The 21,030-nt window shown below is 38.8% G+C and overlaps 1 protein-coding gene across 2 annotated transcripts in view; it reads left to right on the top strand.

The window, feature by feature from the left end:
- Positions 1 to 1,871: 1,871 nt before the first annotated feature.
- rph3aa (rabphilin 3A homolog (mouse), a) overlaps positions 1,872 to 21,030 on the top strand; it is a 40,402-nt gene continuing 21,243 nt past the window's right edge. Inside the window, exons 1-3 of one of the 2 annotated variants that reach the window (XM_037751839.1) lie at positions 1,873 to 2,067; positions 3,214 to 3,267; positions 12,724 to 13,040. The gene's annotated coding sequence lies outside the window, so the exon portion shown is untranslated. Of the gene's footprint in view, positions 2,068 to 3,213; positions 3,268 to 12,723; positions 13,041 to 21,030 lie in introns of both variants that reach the window. The other variant, XM_037751840.1, reaches the window with a different exon arrangement.

Genomic DNA, 21,030 nt, shown 5'->3' with positions numbered 1-21,030 from the left:
TCCGATGTTTTGGATCTTCATTATTCAAGTGAGAAGAATCCACGACGCTCATTTCAAACATGTGGCCTGAGTATTTTGTTTTTGTCATGCCTTCCCATCACGACGCCTTGAGAAACTGCAGTCTTGCGATTGAACTTACTGTAACAGAGCTGACTCAGAATCTCTCCATTGAGAAAAGGAACAGAAGCGGCTCTCCTCTTTGCCTTGAGGGACAGTTCTCAACAACCACTGATCCAGGATTGAACAGCTTCTTTCTGTAACTTTTGGGGGGATAAATAATCATGAAATCAGTGTTTTTTCGGGGGCTGCTTCCTCCCACCGGAGGACTCTGCTAACGCCCGGCTGCTGCTTCACAGCAAGTGTTCTTTGAAATGATTCCTCCCGGGTGAACGCCATCCACTGACTGAGATCTTCTGAAGTGTGGTGTACTGTATGCAGTTTTATCGTCAAAAACGAAATGAGTTTGTACTTGTCTCATGTTATCGTGGAGTGCTTGCTTTGTGGTGTTTTGTGTCCTGTGGTGTGCGTGAGGATGTGTGTATGTGTTGTGAGAGTGCGGCTGCCTATCAGCCATTATGATCTTTCTTTTTGTTTTTCTTCCCAGATGATAAAACTGCTTTCCATTTATCATGTAAGCAATTTAGATGCATAGACGTGCCTTCTATGCATATGCCTATGTGTATGTGATAGCTATTAAAAGAAACAAAACAGTGCTCTTTAGTTCCACCGCCATTCAAGAACCTGTAACACTTAAATGTGAATTATTTCATCCTGAACAAAAAAAAATTAAAAAAAAATTATCGCAATGCAAACAAACTATATTTTTTAACATGTATATTGTACATGAGTACCTGGTAGAGGAGAATGTACTTACTAAAACATATCTACTTGCCAATAAGATATACTGTATGTATATTCCTACAGCTTTCTCTCTGTGACACAGGGAGGGACCTCTCACAAAGCTTAAGAGGTTTATTGTATGACTTTCAATGCAGTTAACCGTGTTAACTTCCTCAGTAACAATAAATGGCAGGCTCATGCCTCATTAAGACGTGTCGTTTTCTTTCTGTTTGGGTCTGATTTACACATTTGTTTGGCCTGGGATGATCGATATTTGCACAAAATAGAAGCGCCAAAATTGATTGCTGTCGTTTTCTGAGACAAAGTTCTTAGTTATATATCAGTGGTGTAGTGGAAGGTATACTAGGTATACCCACCTCTTTTTCTACTGGTTTACACACACACATATAAACTATATGTATATGTATATATATATAACCTACCCATCTACGGTACACCACCTCATCAACAACCAATACAATACTGATTTATGTTTGAGATATTTGATTTTGGAGATTTGTTGCTTGATGCATTGATAATGTAAGAGAATGTTTGTTTGTTTTTTGTTTATTTATTTACACATAGAATTAAAAAATTATAATAGATAAAATATATAATTTGCTAAGGAATGTGAAGGGGAATTGTCTAAACACCCTCCAGGCAGTATATTACAGGGAATAATTACAGTAATGTAACAAACAAAATACTGTTTAAATATACTATATTATAATATGTACTATAAAAGGTCAGTTCACCAATATAAATAAATATAAATTTAAAAAAAGGCAAAATATTTTATTATTATTTATTTATTATATTTTACTTTAACCCCAGCCAATCAGTAAACAGATCATGTGACTCCTGTGACATGTTGACCCAGAGGGTCGTGTCTGGAAGGGAACTAGCAGACTGGGAAAACTCTCGCGAGATTGTCAAGGTTGACAAGGCATTGATTTCGAATAAGGTTACGATAAGTCGTTGGGCAGTGAGTCTCGCGAGAGTTTTTTTGTCTCTGATCAGATTTCACAATTTGCGGGTTACCTTCTCGACACGACCGTTGACTAGACTTCAGAGCTGTGTTACTAAGAATTTCTTCCCGCCTGAAACACCTGAATGTAATTATTGCGCCGCCGCCTGGTGTGAATTTAGAGTCGAACTTTCCTTCACTTCTCTGGAGTCCACATGCCAGCAGGAACAGCAACACTCTGCCATTTTAACCCAAATTGTGTAAGTTTTTGCCACACTAATTTAAAGTTGCCACCAGGCCCGACCGCCTGTACTCTCACCATCCCTCTAGCAAGCTTCCTCCAGTCTCAGTCCGTACAAGTGACACCTTAAAGGTCCCACATCGTGCTCATTTTCAGGTTCATACTTGTATTGTGTTTCTACTAGAACATGTTTACATGCTGTAATATTTTTAAAAAACCTTTATTTTCCTCATACTGTCTGCCTAAATATACCTGTATTTATCCTCTGTCTGAAACGCTCCGTTTTAGCTCATTTCAACGGAATTGCAACTGAATTGCGTTGCTAAGCAACAGCTTGGGTCCATGTTTACTTCCTGTCAGCTGATGTCATTCACATACACTAAAACAGGAAATAAACTGGGACACATTTAGAATGTTTACATTTAAAACTGTGTAATGGTCTAACCATTGTATATTTGTGACATCACAAATGGACAGAAATCCTAACGGCTTGTTTCAAACGCACAATTTCTGAAAACGGGCTGTGTGTATTTCTCCGTAAATTGAACGTTTCAATACTTTCACAGTATTTATATAGGACTTAAATCTGCTTTATACTATAACAGACATGACAATCTCACTTAAAGGGTCAGTTCACCAAAATAACAAATATAAAAACTATAAAAGTCAAAATATTCTTCAGAAAATGTGTGTGTGCTTGCTGCTGAAATTTTACAGTTGAAACATTTGAAGTAGTTGAAATACTGAAAGGAGAATATTTCATCTTTCTAAAGTGATGCAAAAGGCTCAGAGCACAAAGTGCCAAGTGCAGTTTACATCTTTACAAAAGTAAATAATGCTTCATCACGCAGACAATCTAAATGTTTCCCCACCTGATTCAGTTGCTGTTTAAAAGGCCTCCTGCTCTCCTTGCTGCGGGGCGTCTCGGTTCACCCAGACGCTGCCCAGTCATCTGACTGTCTGAAGGAGACAGTTTCAGAGCACGCCACCGCCACCGCCACCAGACAAGACACGCTTACACACTGTTGTTTCCCTCATGCCATGCACTAGACAGTTATTTATAGCTCTGCAGCATTTTTACAACAGTTGTCATTACCTCTGTAGTAAATTCTGTTGTATATTGTACTATATTGTATTGTATATTACTGTTTTGTTTGCTCCGCAGGGTTGATTACTGGGAACCATGGCGAGGTGTGGAGGGGACAGAGACGGCCTTAAGGTAAATAAGATACTGAATCCTAAGGAGATGTCTGTTTTCCATGTTTGTTTTTCACTGCATCTGCAGTGGAGGAGAGTAACTGAGTACATTTACCCAAATACTGTACTTGAGTAGTGCAATTTTGAGCTACTTGTACTTTACTTGAGTATTTCCATTTACTGCTACGTTACACAAATATATATATATATATATATACATATATATATGTATATATATATATACATATATATATATGTATATATATATATATATATATTTGTGCATGATTTTCCCTTTATATTCCCCCCTATTTATTTCCCCAAATTTATTTATTTCTGGGAAGGAAAAATAGGGAAAATCATGCACAAAAATAATATAAATATAAAAAATAAATATGATATATATAATATAATAAATAAATACACACAATTTAATAATAATGAATAAGTAAATGTAAAAAATAAATCTGAATTAAATTAAAAAATAAATGCGAATATAAATGCATAATTTTAAAACTTAATAAAAGCGGAAATTAAATATAAGAGTACATAGATAGGGGGAGTATTATGAAGATTAATACAGAAAGAAGCAAATTAAAACAGAAATGTCAATTTATGTCACACTTTATCAATTCATTAATGCCTATATTTATTTTTAATATTATTTTTGGTTCATTCAATGTCATTTTTATTTATTTATAGTCATTTCTTTTTCATTTTATTTATTTTTGGCAGGTTCTGTCCTCCATACTACAGCGGTAACTACTACTATTACTACTAATGCAGCAGTAATATTAATCCAGACACATCATATAAAACACTGACAGGGAACATTTTACTGCACAATGTGTTCTTTTACTTTTCTCACTTTAAGTACATTTTGCTGACAATTTTAAATGCAGGACTTTTACTTGTAGTGGAGTATACCACGGTGTGGTATTAGTATTTGTACTGCAGTAAAGGATCTGAATACTTCTTCACAGTTGGCCGATTTCTACCTCGGCAGCACTCGTCATTGTTAATCTTGGATGGTAGACGACTCATATATAGATTCAGGCATGCAGCACAGGATGAACCAGTGATGCATTTTATTTGTCAGATTGAGTCTGCCTGTATTTATAGGGTGGCAATAACATTTATGACCTAATTACATACACGTCACAGTGCATGCACAATACTTACACTGCAGAAACCTCCTATCTCAAGAAGTCACGTTTTTATGGAATCGATTTATCACCCTAAACACACAAAACCCAACAACATCCATCTCTAACCTTAAAGAATACATTACTATTTTTCAATCTTGATGGGATTCATAACATAAGATTGATATCTCTGCAGCATGAATTGATTAAATGTTTGAAAGAATTACTGCTATTTGGTCTTCATTTGAGCTGCAATGATCACCAACTGCGGTTTGAACATTTATTATTGTACCACTACAATTCTGCATAAATGTAATTATATAAAGTAGGCCTATACATCTAAATACTACAATACCCATAAGCCTCGGCTGCTGTTGCCACGGAGAAGAGGCCAGTCAAATCAGACAACTTTGCAGTTGAATTTTTTAACAAAACATGGCGCTTAGTCGCTCAAATTATCCACAATTGAATTGATCTTACCTGCAGATTGTAGGATTAGTTTTTTCCACACTGTAATTTGTATCATCTGCGCGCTGTTAGCGGCACATGCAACATAATGTGAAGCTCTGTGATTGGATGTTTCCTGCTGAAATGCACCTTGGGAGTCATAGTTAAGTTTAGTTTATCCCCCCAAAATTCTTTTATGTAATCAGACCTGTTCGTTTTGACATTTTATCAAATAATTTAGGCTGTTCTCATACACCGTTCGGAGTCATACCTACGAAAAGTAACGCACTGTAATTCGTATATAACCCACATAATCAATTTGTATGGAATGGTGCCTTCAAATGGGGTCGTGTTTACCGTGTTTACGTGTTGGGCCCATATGAACTTGTGGTATTCACGACTTCGGAAGGGGAAAGTCTCTGAAAGCTCCAAGTTGTGACGTGTTTGTTGACGTTGTCAGAAATGGCGAAGGCCATGGAAGTACATGTTTTGGTGCATAATAAGTTAATATATTCTAATTGTATATTGTTTTTCTTCGTAATTTTATATGTCTGAGGAAAACGTTGATATTCCAAACGTTGATATTCCCATCTTTTTCCTCTGTCATTATGCCTTTGTATTTCCTGCATTATGTTACCCACTTGCTAGCTTGCTAAATAAACAATAACGTTAATATTGCCGTTGCTTAGCAGCGGGGTTTTCACGACTTAACCACTTGAACGCCGAACATATCGTGTACACGACTTCCCATGTTGTAAGCACGAGCTCACCTGTTTCATTTGAAGGCAGCATAACTCCACATATTTGTGAACCAAGAAGTATAAACAGCGGACCTTCGCCCAGGCGACCGGTGTTCGTATCCCGCGTGAGTCACTTAAGTTCTGTACACTTCCGCTATCTTTTCCTAAACCTAACTAAGTATTTTTGTTGCCTAAACCTATCCAAGTTGTTTCCTGTAAAGACAGGAGTTTATTTATGCATGTAACAAGAGGAAATTGACTCTCAGTGCTCCAACTGTGAGTCACGTGACTTTGTCTATGGGAAAAATGAATGTGACTTTTACTTCCAGAAGCAGCATTGCCTGAAATAGCTCAGTATTTTTTAATTTGGAGGACTTTCAGTTTGTTGTGCCGCCCCAAAGTGAAACAAAAAATCAATACATGCAGCTTTAATTCTTGTATTTGTGTCTGTCTTTCTTTATGAAGTCCTCCCATCATTATTTTCCTCCCATCTTTGTCCTCTCCATTCGCTCTTCTTCCTTTTCTCACGGTGTCTTTCTGTCAGACAGACAGAGTCTTCAAGCAGAATTTGAGGTTGTCTGCAGGACGCCCTCTCAGACGGGGACAACCCACTCACTCACTCGCTCACTCACTCACTCACTCACTCACTCACTCGCTCACTCACTCACTCACTCACTCACTCACTCACTCACTCACTCACTCACTCACTCACTCACTCACTCACTCACTCACTCACGAGACTCGGCGCTTAGCCAAAACTGCTCCGCTAGGTTGTTTCATGGCACCACCACGGATACAAGCTGATGGGTTGTGACATCCCTACAGCACACCCACACACACACATGCATGCACGCACACACACACACTTCCAGGCATTCAGGCATATAGAGCGAACTAGCAGCATCTGGACAATTCCTCTGAAGGACTCCATACCAGGGTTATTAATGACATTACTGAACAGAGACGTGTATGTGTGCATGCAGGGCAGGCAGGAAGTCACATGCCCACTCACACACTCACACACACACACACACACACACACAATCTACACGTCATTGACCTTAAGCTCTCAGCATGCGTGGTCATGAATTTGGCATTTATTCGTCATTTGTCATTAACGATGCCTGACTGTCTTCCCCCTGCTCCGGTTTTCTCTCCCGCTGGTCTTTTATTCCTCTGGTTGCTTCTCGTCCTTCCCTAAATTTGTCTTGGCGTTCAATCATTACCAAATTGTCGAGTGAAAACTATTGAATTTATCTGATAATCTGAAGGATTAACTGTTCCTGTATGGTTGTGAAAATGTTCCTACTTCTTAAGACGAGTAAACCAATTAAAAACATATTAAAAACCAACTGGAACATGTCTCAAAGCTGAAAACAGCTCAGGAACACATTTATACACGTCTTTAAGTCAGTCCCTTCGTCGGTCCACCGCTTTGGTTAAGACTGAAATAGCGCCATCATGAGGATGACATTTGTGGTTCAGAATGAAATATTTTGACGACTATTAGATGGATTCCTCTAGCGCCACCAGGAGGTTAAAGTTGTCACTTATTCAGTGAAATATCTCAACATCTACTAAATGGATCATTCATGGTTTTGAGCTGATGAATCCTGACAACTTTGGTGATCCCTTAAAGGAATACTTCACCCCCAAAACGACCATTTGATCATTCCAATACATGGATATTTTCACAACAACATCTGGAATGAAGCTAAGTGGTAAGTGAGAGTGGTGTGAAAATGGTCGGCAGACGCCGCTTTGTTTCATGTACGTATCATAACAGCTTATATATCCTCGGTCTTCCGGCTTCCCCTTTTTGAATGCCGAATACAGACTACCGCCGCCTGCTGGTGTGGAGAGTTATTTCCTCTCATGCAGGAGCAGAACGTGCGTGGTTATTGGCCGTTGGCTGTAGTCTTTGCAGTGTGTTGAAATGCAACTTGTCGGCCAAGACAAAGGTGACGTGAGGAACAGTCAGCCTTCATCGCCTGCTATTATTTGATGTCGACTTGGTGTGTCTGGGCCTTAAAATGACAGAAACCATCTTTGGGAAAAATGTATTGGCCCATGTCCCATCCACTAACATGGAGGAGGTGGGATTTACGAGCTATACTGCAGCCAGCCACCAGGGGGCGATCCAGATGTTTTGGCTTCACTTTGGGGGAGCTGTCATGTCAAGTCATGTCATACAGTCTATGTTGTGAGCATTCTGATGTTAGCATTTAGCTCAAGGCACCACCGTGTCTAAGTAGAGCCTCACAGAGTCTTATAGTTTTGTTATACAGGACAGTGAAAAACCTCTTTGTTCTCTAAAAGCACAGAGAAAATGACTTCTACTGTCACCTCTAAGGTGAGGGTGATTAATGAAGCCTCTTGTTTAAACATTGGTTCAATTTAAGATGCCAGCTTGTTATGACTTAATCTACCCTCACAAGTCTACTCTGTTCATCTCTGTAATTACACACTCTAATCTCGTTGTTGCTGTTGTGCAGTAATTGGGATTTCTCATGGGCAGCCCTTTGGCCTTCCTCTTCACTTACCGCTGTACAAACACAGCTCTGGTTTTATCCCCGAAGCACTTCTGCATCATTTGCAAATGTGAGTCCATCACATCAGAGTACAGCCTCTCCTCACTGTGCAGTATATCAAGCTGTAGTTAACACAGGCAGGCAGTGCTGCTGCTGAGGTTCTCCTCAGCTCATAGACGCAGGTCTCTTCTTTTGGCTTATGTAATTAATGTGTTTGCATAAGCGGCACTTAATTATGTAAATATGTGAGGAAAGAATCAGACGTTAAACACCTCGAGCTAATTGTTGAAGTTTAATTTAACAAACTGGTTGATTTGTGGTGAAAAGTTGGAGGTAATTTTGGACGCACACGCACACAATCTCATAAAATGTGTTTGTCTTCATTTGTCTTGGGGAGCTTTTGACATGCATGACGTTTTTCCTCATCCTGGTTATTCACAGCCATAATGTGATTTTTTTTTTACATTTATAAAGCCTCTAAAAAAAAGTTAACAATTGAATTTTACATTTATAAGAATTATATAAGCATTTAATAAATCTCAGGTCTTTTACTAAAGTAAATATAGCAATACCACCGAGTAAAAATACTCAAGTATTTGGACTGTTGGTCTGGGAAATTATAACAGGCATTTTTTCACCACTTTCTGACATATTTTTTTTAGACAAAACAATTAATCAATCAATTAATTAAATTATTAATTTTTAAGTAAATTATTTATTTATTTAATTTACTTCATTATTTTTATATTTAGTTTATTTGCTTGTTTATTTTTTGCGTGTATATAATAATACGATAATAATGGACAGATAAATCAACAATGAAATGAACTGTTAGTTGCAGAATAACACTCTACTCTACTACTTTCTCCTTACTTTAACCTCTCTTTATTCAGCATTTACAAGCAGTATAGAAACTAGGGCTGTCAATCAATTATAACAGTTATTTTATCTGTTCAAAATGTACCTTAAAGGGAGATTTGTCAAGTATTTAATCCTCTTATCAACATGGGAGTGGACAAATATGCTGCTTTATGCAAAATGTATATATATATTTATTATTGGAAATCAATTAACAACACAAAACAATGACAGATATTGTCCAGAAACCCTCACAGGTACTGCATTTAGCATAAAACAATATGCTCCAATCATAACATGGCAAACTGCAGCCCAACAGGCAACAACAGCTGTCAGTGTGTCAGTGTGCTGACTTGACTATGACTTACCACAAACTGCATGTGATTATCATAAAGTGGGCATGTCTGTAAAGGGGAGACTCGTGGGTACCCATAGAACCCATTTTCATTCACTGATCTGGAGGTCAGAGGTCAAGGGACCCCTTTGAAAATGAACATGACAGTTTTTCCTCTCCAAAATTTAGGGCAAGTTTGGAGCGTTATTTAACCTCCTTCACTACAAGCTAGTATGACATGGTTGGTACTGATGAATTCATTAGGTTTTATAGTTTCATATGATAGCAGTATCGGACTTTTCTTCTGTCGTTGTTTTGGACTTAATTTCAGAAATTGTTTTGACCTTTTTTTTAGACTTTTTTCGGACAATTTTCAGACTTTTTTTTGGACATTTCTTCGGACAAAAACCCTGACACATTCAAATATCTGGAGGTCAGAGGTCAAGGGACCCCTTTGAAAAACAGCCATGACAGTTTTTCCTCGCTAAAATGTAGCGCAAGTTTGGAGCGTTATTTAATTAATTGATTTAATTCATGTGATTGTTCATTATAAAAGTGTTTAAAAAAAACAACAAATAAATAAATACATTTCAAGAACATGAAAACAAACAAACAAATAACCAACATAAAAATAAAGTCAATTAAATAACTAATTAATTTAAAAATTAATTAATTGATTAATTGCTTGGTCTAAAAAAAAATGTCAGAAAGTGGTAAAAAAAATTCCCGTTATAATTCCCAGAACAACAGTCCAAAACCCAAAGATATTTATTTATTTATATCAGAGTATTTTTACACAGTGGTATTGTTATTTTTACCACTTTCATTTTGTATTTAGTTGAATTTAGTTTGTTTGTCTTTTGTGAAGCACTTTATAACTTGAAAAAATGAAGATCTTTATTATTATTATCATATGTTATTTGCTGGCAATATATAGTTTCTAGTATCTGTTTAAAATACACTATTTTGTGTTATTTTATGTTTTATTTAGTTGTAAAAATACTGCATCACTTCCTGTTTGTTAGGTCTGAAAATGCATATAATTATTATATTTTTTAATTTTAATTTTTAATTAACAAATTCATCTTCTGTTGCATGAGCTGACCCTCTCTTCACATCTTGTTGCTCATACCAAGAGCTTGTTTTGGCATATTTTCAAGGTTGAGTTAACAATTTTTGCTGAAAATCTCCTCGCTGGCGAAATGTTTGGCTAATTAAGTGTTCAATGAGGCGTAATCACAGAGCAGGCACAGAAGGGGGGAGGAGGGAGGCCAGTGGCACATTACAATGAAGGAGCCACGAGAGGGCGACAGCGGGCCGGACACCGCTCGCTGCACATTCTGCATGACTGGCAGTTGTTTAATTTCAGCTGAACCTTTTTGGAGGACAGAAAGTGATCCTCTGGGACAAATAAACCTACAATTCAATAAATCAAAGTGGCTCCAGATCGGCTCATTTTAATCTCCTTGACATGATGATTACACATGTCAGCGTAACGTCCGTTAACATGTGTGTGATGTTGTTTTGTTGCTCCAGAGACCGCTCTAGTAAATGGCTTAAGGTTAACTCTTGGCTACGTTTGCTGAATAATAGAATTACATAATCATTATGGTCTCTAATTGCACAGTGCATACAGGCCTATTGGATTTGTATTGTATTGCACATAATAAGTGCAGCTGTTTAGCTTCAGGGAAAATAAAGGACCAAAAATAGATCTATTAGAAAGTATTCCCATATGGCGCATGAATACGAGCGCCTCTTAGCACATCATGTATACAGACAGACAAGAATTCAGATCCTTTACTGAAGTCAAAATGTAAAAATACTCCATTACAAGTAAAAGTCCTGCATTCAAAATCCCACTTAAATAAAAATACTATCAAGTATTACCAGCAAAATATACTTAAAGTATCAAGGTAAAGTATTCACTCTGCAGATTAATGTCCACTATTAGATTAGATTAGAAAGTACTTTATATACAGTTAGCTAGTTTAGTCCAGTGGTTCCCAACCTAGGGGTCGGGCCCCTCCAAGGGTCACCGGATAAATCTGAGAGGTCTTGAGATGATTAATGGGAGAGAAGAAGAAGAAGAAGCTTCATCCTGGTGCTGAAATATGTATTTATTTATTTTTTATTTTTCTCCAATCTTTTGCTCTTTTTGTGAAATTTTAAATATTATATTTATTGAAATGAAACTTTCTGAGAAGTTAAGAAGGAAAATATCTCATTCATAGACATCCGAAATATCAAAGTGTATAGAAGCAAAGAGATGAAACTGGTGTTTTTTTTTGACAACAGCCGCTGCCGCCATTTTGGACTGAAATCTCTTATTATATTTATCATATTTTTAATTGTTCAACACAGACCATTTTAGTAGAATATGACAATAGAATAGAAATAATGTTTTTCATTTGTACGGCACCTTGTAGGCGTACATTATACTGGCGTCCGGTAGTCGCTTTCAGTCCAAAATGGCGGAAGTGTAGCTTTGTTGCTGGGCGCTGATGTTGCAATGGAACGAATAATTGACTTTCAATATACGTTCTTTGTCCTAACTAAGTGGTTGTGTTGCTTAAACCTGCATGTATGTATATTGACACGCCGTCCCTGATCCGTCCAAAAGTAACGCAAGAGGGGTAGCCCGCGCGTCGGTCTCTGATGCTGAGGGGCGCTGACCAAGCGGCGGTATTTGATGAGTTGGGAGTGAGAATGTGTTGGTTTTATCCTTTTGATAAATATCGTACAAAGATAAGATGCCACCTGATGAGGCTGTGCAAATATTATTTATTTTTATTACACAGCTTTTTTTGAATGCTTGATTCTGATTGGTCAATCACGCCGTTCTGGGGTCTGTTATTTCTTCATAGCAGACCGTTGCTATGTATAACAGACTGTTGTTATGTATATCAGACCGTTGCTATGTATAACAGACTGTTGCTATGTATAACAGACCGTTGCTATGTATAACAGACCGTTGCTATGTATAACAGACCGTTGCTATGTATAACAGACCGTTGCTGTAATGTCAGACTCTGGAGGACCTTTTTTTTTTTTTACCCATAATTGATTTCTTTGGTAAGTAGCCGTGTAATAAACGGGATAATGCACAGCTAGCGGGTCATTGTTGTGAAATAAACCACATCACCCTGTCGGGGTTTATTTCACAACAATGACCGGCTCGCTGTATATTATCCCTTACATATATGTCATATATTTCTTTTTTTTATGTATTGAAATATATTTTAAAAAATCAAATTCAGAATGAATTACCAGCGGTCAGAAAAAGTACAATATTTCCCTCTGAAATGTAGCAGTAGTACTCAAATACAATACTTAAGTAAATGTTCTTTCCACCTCTAGAAGAGTAAGAGTTGCAGAGGACATCACAGTGAATGGTAACCTGTTTTTTTCTCTTTCTTTTAGTTCACTTTGCCAGCAATAGTGACATCACCATTTTGTCTCCTGGTGATGAGATGAGAGTGGACGGATTTAGTTAAACAGAGAAAGAGAGAGAGAGAGGAGGGATGGAGGGAGGAGAGAGAGAGAGAGAGAGGAGAGAGGGATGGAGGCGGAGCGAGGCTTTTACTCCAGTGTGTGTTGAGGAGGCTGGCAGTGAGGAGGAGAGTACCGGAGAGGATGCTGGATGCTGAGACGGAGCTGTTACACTTTCTGTCTCACTGAAGCTGCTCTCATCCTCACGGAAAGAAAACAACAACAACACATCTGTTTGGAAGCCTCAGGTAAGACCCAACATTTATTTTATAATGATTATTTATAGATATTGTTTTTAAGAAAACCTTTTAGTTTGAACTTTCAGGTATACGTAACCTGCACATTTTCAGTTACACGAAAACCTCCTTCAATCAGAAATGCTCCTCTAATGATTATCAACAAATAAAATATAATTTAAAGGTACATTCTTGATATTTCTCCAAAGACATTTTTCTTCCTTTTAAAATAATAAAAAAAGAATATTAATTATTTAAATTGTAAAAAGAAAATTGATATGATTTTTGAGTGCAAAAAGCGGTTTAATTTATATCAGATATTTGTGATGTTTACATTTTCCTCAAAGTATTACATACTTGCCAATTCACTTTAAAAAGATTTAAACCTTATTATAACGTAGAACACGACTGATACTTGATTTTTGATGTGATACAGACAACAATATTTTAAAAATCGTACGTTATAGCGGCCGATATTTGTTTATTTTATTTATATTTCTCTGATTTTCATAGACATTTAGCAACAAAACATGACCCGTACAACAACAACAAACTATATAAACATATCTAAACTGTCAAATAATATATTTTGCATGTGCATTACAGCAGTTTATATGTTTATATGTATGTGTTTATATGTGGTGATAATTTATTTTGTCCAGCAGGATTTTGTTGGATAACAAATAAGTTAATATATTCTTTCTATTTTTTTTTTTTAACACAAATCCGTCACATCCACAAATATTTTTGATAAAGAACCCTTAATTTCAGCTGATCGTGACACTGTTTCTGCAGTAAATTATCCTCGAGGCCGCAATTCCTTTGTAACTTATCAGCTAACATGGAGGAAACGCAGATACTGATATATTTGTGATACGCTAAAGTCATGCAGATTCATCACTTATACTCTATTATTACGTATAAAAAGCTTCGCAGACTGAACTTCAGTGCCTGTGAACATCAATACATTAGTATTTTAGTGTCAATATTTTTCTTAATCCTAAAGCAATAGTTCAACATTTTGAGAAAAGCACTTCTTTGCTTTCTTGCAGAGGAATGAGAAGATTGATACCAGTCTTGTGCACGACGGTGGTATCGATCTTCTCATCTAACTCTCGGCAAGAAAGTAAATATTCCCTAATATATTGAGCTATTTCTTCAAATAAAAGAGCAAAGCTGTTGCATGGTGGACAGTAAAAGTGTGAGTGTGTGCAGCAGAGATGAGGAGTCTTTATCTTAATGTGATAGTGGCTGGTCAGCTGCAGAGAGTGGAGGAGCTCGCTGGCTAACATGTAGTGGCAACAGTGAAGTCAAAGCTGAGGAAGAAAAGGAAGCATGCGTCTTGCTCAGTGTGTGTGTGAAATTGATTTGCAATACCATAACACTCACTTTTCTATCATCCTCAGCCACAGTTGACTTTATTGAGCCCCCCCTCTTCTTTCCCATGCTCCCTGTAATCCCTGCTGAATGCTGCTTCTGACCCTCCAATCAGCTGTATTGACTGTATTGTGTGTGAGGTGGGTGGCGGTGGATTATACAGGCTGCTGAGCGCTCAGGTGCTGACTGATGTGGCTAATGTGCTTGAGCAGAAACGGTTCACGCCGACTCAACACCCCCTGCCTGCTGAACTCAGGGGAAATACTTCCTACTCTGGGTTTTTTTTTTCTTGTGTCTGTACTTTTTGAGATGTTGGCGTGCTTACACGACTTAATTGTCTTGAGTGCAGTAAAACATCTTAGTGGCAAAATAACTGCTGCCACTATGAGGTTAATGACACATTATCTGTTTAGGATTAAAGTGTCGACTCACCCAAACCCTAAACGTATTGATATATTCCTAGGATAGCCCAGCATCCGAGGAATTAGGATATTAGGAATGATTTACATCCAATGCCAGCAGTCATTAATGAAAGCAAGATGGAAAGTAAGTGAGTGTGTAGAAATCATATTGTAAACAAAGGCTAGTAGATGTATTATTACTTACATACTTGCAGTATGGGACTATATTCAGACATCTGAAGATGCTGAAATTTAATTTTTTAAAGGAGTGTCTGAATGGTCGTCATAATAACTTTAACATGCAAAAAATATACATGCACACATAGCTAATGTTGAAGGTAATAAAAGTCCGTAGTTTTATGTTATTGATAGGTTTTATGAGGACACCTGACCAGTTTAAGTGGGTGAAATTGCCTCTTTGCTCATAAAACGGTGTCAGGTTTGGGGTCAAGCCCATTCTAATCTAATCCATCAAAGCAATCAATTGAAATTCATGAATTTCCCATTTTCCCATTACTTCCCATGAGGACGGTTCCACATGAGCTCATTCAAGTCGAGCGTTTAGCAATTTGGACGGTTGAAATGTACAGTAATTGACTTTCCTCCTCCTCAGATCTGCAGCTGAGGCATTATTGTTTCCAACGCTCGGGAATTCTCTCAGCTCAGCAGGCAACGGCAGATGTGTTGCACAAATATTCTGTGAATAAGCATAAGGAAAGTAGGCTGCCTGGCAACAGTAGTAAACACTAAACATCGACGTACGTACCGCCAAACATTGCATTTGTGTTCTGTAATTATTACTGAGGCTTACCTCCAAGTCTAAATTACTTCCTGTCTGTCGGTGCTTCCCCTCGGGTCGCCACTCTTTCCATGAGACCTTTTTTTTCATGAGACATATTCTTTCACAGCCTGCGGCAGAAAGCCCTCGCACCTCGCGCAGGTTTCACTACGGCGAGCATAAACCTACCATAAGTTAAAGGGACTCTATGTAAGAATCAGAAATTGCTGGTTAACAGCGACACTTGTGGCCGTTAAGTCAACGACAGTCAGCGTCCTGTTGCTCGTGCTTATGTTCGTAAACAAAGGTCCCTCCATGAATCGAATGCCCGGCTAACGTTGATCCTAGTTTTCTCCCGATGTCGGTCACATTCCTGTTTTGCAAGACGGGCTTCACCAGATATAACTTTGGGTTTTTTGTGCTTCCATGGAGTTTGTGTTGGGAGTCTGAGTTGTGGTGGCGGCTGGTCGTTTGTTGGCGTTAATGGAACATTAGCTATGGTTGCACGCTGTAAGCGGAGCTGAAAATAAAGGCACTCGCGAGCGTGCATGATGTCACATCCGTTGGATTTTTTCTGGTATAAACGGCCCGGGCTCATCACATTTAAAGCGGTCTACAGGCTGATAGAGGAAACCCAGAAAGTCGCGGAAGGTCTAATTTCTTAGGTTAGGTTACAACCTGTTCACACACAGGCAATAAAAAAGGATTTATATGTGTAAAAAGTTACATACAGTCCCTTTAAGTAGGTAAGGTGGGACTTAAAACTGCTACCTTTGTAAAGTGAAAATGAGACTTTACATTGTGAACACACAACATGTTCTCATCCCAACTTGTCACATACCGCCGCTTTGTCACGCCCCTTGGCATCAGTTTATTTTTTGCTATTTTTACCACTATATGGTTGGGCTTAAAACTGTGTTGTTTGTACAGGGAAAATGACACTGAACGTTGTGAACGTGGGACCTCAACGAACAGCTGATTGTAACGTGACACAACGTGAACAGGTGCATTTTATACCGGCGCTAAAGGGGGCCTTGTGCGCCGGTATCACACGCTGACAGCCGTGACAAAACGTCGGTATTTGATGCCCTGGGAATGAGAACGGACTGGTTGCTCTCGTTGTCATCGTTCTGCAAGCTTTGGAAAACTGTGTTCTTCAAGCTATTCTTTTTACGGAAATGCACGATAACAGACTGGCAAGATTCGCATATCCCACATGTCTTAATCGGAAAATGCTCCATTCGCTAAACCTATTCCAGAATATCCACCAATATTGTGTAGTCTGAACCCAACATAAGACACTTTTAACATCGTTTCATGGATCAATGGCAGTAAATGACAACGACACGGACAATGATGATGTTCACCGACTCCGTTTACATGGAAGATTGAATGTTGACAGATGAGTGCATCGTATGTGGTGACTCCTCTCACAGGACATGCATGGTGTTGGGTCTATCTCTGACCTCGTTACTCCTCATTATTCTAAACCTTTAGCAGCGGACTTCCTCCTCGTAAAGTCAAACAAACCCTCTCAGCCGTCAGCCGTCTCACACAGAGAGAGAGAGACAGATACAGTAGACAGACAATTAGCCGGAGGTTTGCATTCTGTTTAGTGGTTTCCTCTGGTGTATAAACACACGCAAAGAGACACACAGGATCTGTGATTTCCACTCACCATATGGGTGTTTGCTCTCGTATTGAACTTGCCATGCAGAGCACTCCTGTCATCCGCATATCTGCCTTTACATTTATTCTTTTAGTCTTTTTTTTAAATATATAAATATATACTTTTGGTTTAAAGAAAGGATCAATGCAATCCTAACAGATTTCTTACAAATTGTTTTTTGGGAGAGAGATGACAGGGTATGAGAAAAGAAAGAGAAAGAGAGAGAGAGAAAGGGATGGGGGGATTACTTGCAATAAATTGCAGGATTTCAGTTCATCAGCTTTAACCCCCGAGGCCACCAAGGCGCCCCAAATCCAAACAGATCCAAACAGTCATGCTAGCGGCTCTGTGAGGGTGTACTTAGGGACAGTGGTGCATTGAGCTAAATACAAGAGTCAGTGTCCTAACATGCCCACAATGATAATGCGGACATGCTGATGTTTAGCAGGGATACTCTTAACCGTGTTCATCATCTTATTTTAGGGTTAAAGCATGCTAACATTTGCATAAAGTACAGGAGAAAAGAGGCCGATGGGGATGTCATTAGTTTTGCAGGAATTTGCTCATAAACGAAAGTATTGGACACATTTAAATTAAAAGTCAGAAGATCGCAAAAGTTATTACAATTCATCCTGAGGGGAATATGAATGTTTGTACCAAATTTCATGGTAATCCATCCAATAGTTGTCGAGATATTTCAGTTGTTTTTTTTAGACAAGGGAACCGGAAGTACTGCAATGCTAACTCATCTCCGGGTTTTAGGACTCATTCCTGCAGCACTCTATTGGCAGAAATGGAATATAATATTAATAAGTATACTTTCTTTAGTGTATAATCACCTGAAAATAAGAATCGTGTTTTTGTTACTTTAGAATGAGCGGCCCCTCTTCACAGAGGTGGCCACCATGTTTCTACAGCAGCCCAGAATGGACAAACCAAACACTGGCTCTAGAGAGGGCCTTTCACGTTTCCACGTCTGCCACCGTAGTTCTCCGACACGCTTGGCACACGGGAGAAGTTTCAGTTGGTTGCAATCTGCAAGATGCCGCTAGATACCGCCAAATCCTACACACTGCACCTTTTAACCGTGTTCATCATCAACTTGTTTTACTGTGAGCATGCAAACTAGGGCTGTCAAAATTAAAGGGATAATAACACGTTACGCAAATTTGTTTTAACGTCGCACATTTCTTTAACGCATTAATGCCACTTGTGATTTTTAGGTTGTAGCGAGCTCAGTTTTAAAGCTAGTGTCAAGATACTGGCATCATAATGAATAATGAATCCATCGGTACCAACCTTGTCATACTAGCTTGTCGCAAAGGAGGTTAAATAATGCTCCAAACTTACGCTAAATTTTGGCAAGGAAAAACTGTTATGGCCATTTTCAACGGGGTCCCTTGACCTCTGACCTCAAGATCAGTGAATGTAAATGGGTTCTATGGGTACCCACGAGTCTCCCCTTTACAGACATGCCCACTTTATGATAATCACATGCAGTTTGGGGCAAGTCATAGTCAAGTCAGCACACTGACACACTGACAGCTGTTGTTGCCTGTTGGGCTGCAGTTTGCCATGTTATGATTGGAGCATATTGTTTTATGCTAAATGCAGTACCTGTGAGGGTTTCTGGACAATATCTGTCATTGTTTTGTGTTGTTAATTGATTTCCAATAATAAATATATACATACATTTGCATCAAGCAGAATATTCATCCATTTCCATGTTGATAAGAGCATTAAATACTTTACAAATCTCCCTTTAAGGTTAATTTTGAACATACAAAAATGTGTGATTAATTTGCAATTAATCGTGATTAACTATTTTAAACAATTGACAGCCCGACACTAAACACAAAGTAATTTGCGGGTATTTGGTCTTAAAGGACAAATTCGAATTTTGACCTGATGGTGGCGCTAGAGGAAAAATCACAGGATCACCAAAATTGTCTCAATTCATCCTGAAGGGAACATGAATGTTTATACCAAATTTCAAGCCAATCCATCCAGTCGTTGTTGAGATATGTTAAGTCAAAGTGGTGGAGAGACCAGCCGATATTCCCTTGAGCCTCACTGTTAGCATGAGTAAACAAATGCACCCTAACACTGTATCCCTCCTGCTTTCATCCCTCGACCTACTTGTGTACGACGTGAAAGCCATCAAGTCTTTCACTCTCACATGTTTTGTTGTCCTGCATCCTCCTCCTCCACCACACAAACTAGGTGCAGTGGTTTCTAGAAAACTCTGTGGTGACGTCAAAGCTTTCAGCCTCCCATGTTGGGATTGAAGACCAGATTACTCTTATATCTACGCTTGGCTTTACCAAGGAGTCATTATGTACGTATGTGTGTGTGTTTATGCAAGAGTCAACCATCCCCTGCGAGAGAGAGTCATCTGACGGGGGGATAAAGGAGGTGGTGATGCCTCTTTGCAGAACTAAGCTCCATAAGCTGCTTCCTCACTAGTCTGACAAGCCTCAGTGGAGGAGTGGAGAAGGGGGTCGAGATAGCAGAGTGCATGAATGGATGATGATGAATGGATGATGGTGGATTGATGAGAGAAGTGACAGCTGTGTGGACGGTGTGAGGAAAGGTGTGAGAGAGGGGGTTTGGTAGTGGGATGGAAGAGTGTGGTGTTCAGTTAAGAGCTGAAATGTTCCAGTCTAATTCAGATGGAGAGGCTGAGGTCGCCTGAACCTGGCTTCCTGAGATGGGTAACCTTGTTTAAGGGCCAACGATTGATCCAATACCCTCAACCAGCATTTGTACTGTCCCACCTGTTCTGTCTCTACCAGTGGGTAACCTCTAAGGTCTGAGAAGTGAAGCTGAAGTGCCTTAAACCTGCATTCTCTCTAACAGCCAGCAGGGGGCGACTCCTCTGGTTGCTAAAAGAAGTCTGATTGTATAGAAGTCTCTGAGAAAATGAGTCTACTTTTCACTTGATTTATTTCCTCAGTAAACATTGTAAACATGAGTTTATGGTCTCAATCGCTAGTTTCAAGTCTTCTTCAATACAGCATGATGTTCATTTAGTAAATTATGGTCCCATTTAGAGTCAGATAGACCATAAAGCAGGGGATGCTTTAGGGCGGGGCTACCTTGTGATTGACAGGTCGCTACCACGGCGTTGTCTGGTCTGGGAGTTGTCCGTGTTTTCATCTTACAACTTAAACCCTTTCACAGTGTGTTTTCAGTTTATCAAAGTTAATTGTAAGATGGTGACGGCCAAAATGCGATTCGACTGTTATCAGGCCATCAAATAGGCGTTATCAGTCGCTATAAGCGCCATAGATGTGGGTCATTAGGGGTCTACTATGCTTACTACGTTGTAAAAGTGAAACTTAAAAGCAACCAGTCTAACACGTTGTAAAACTGAATGAAACATTACATTTTGAACACAAACAAAAAGGCTTCTTTAGGTTTAAGCCCAAAAAAAAGTTAACTTTAGGGAAAAACATTGTGTCTTGGGTTAATATAATAAAGTCGTTACCACGGCGTTGTCCGGTCTGGGAGTTGTTCGTGTTTTCGTCTTCGAACTTTAACCCTTTCACAGTGTGTTTTCACTTCATTAAAGTTAATTATAACATTTTTGGTCGCCTAAAAATGTCTTATTCAGCATTCGGTTGTTCTTAGCTCCACCCTCTCGTGTCACTTCTAGTTGCAAAAAAAACAACAACATGGCGATGGCAAGAAGGCCGAACTCGAGGCTTCAAAACTGTAGTCCACCAACCAATGGGTGACGTCACGGTGACTACGTCCACTTCTTATATAGTCTAT

Source organism: Sebastes umbrosus, chromosome 19 (assembly GCF_015220745.1).
Source record: "Sebastes umbrosus isolate fSebUmb1 chromosome 19, fSebUmb1.pri, whole genome shotgun sequence".
NCBI classification, from domain to species: Eukaryota; Metazoa; Chordata; class Actinopteri; order Perciformes; family Sebastidae; genus Sebastes; species Sebastes umbrosus.
The sequence above is the reverse complement of the archived record's forward strand: the minus strand, read 5'-3'. Positions and strand labels throughout refer to the sequence as shown.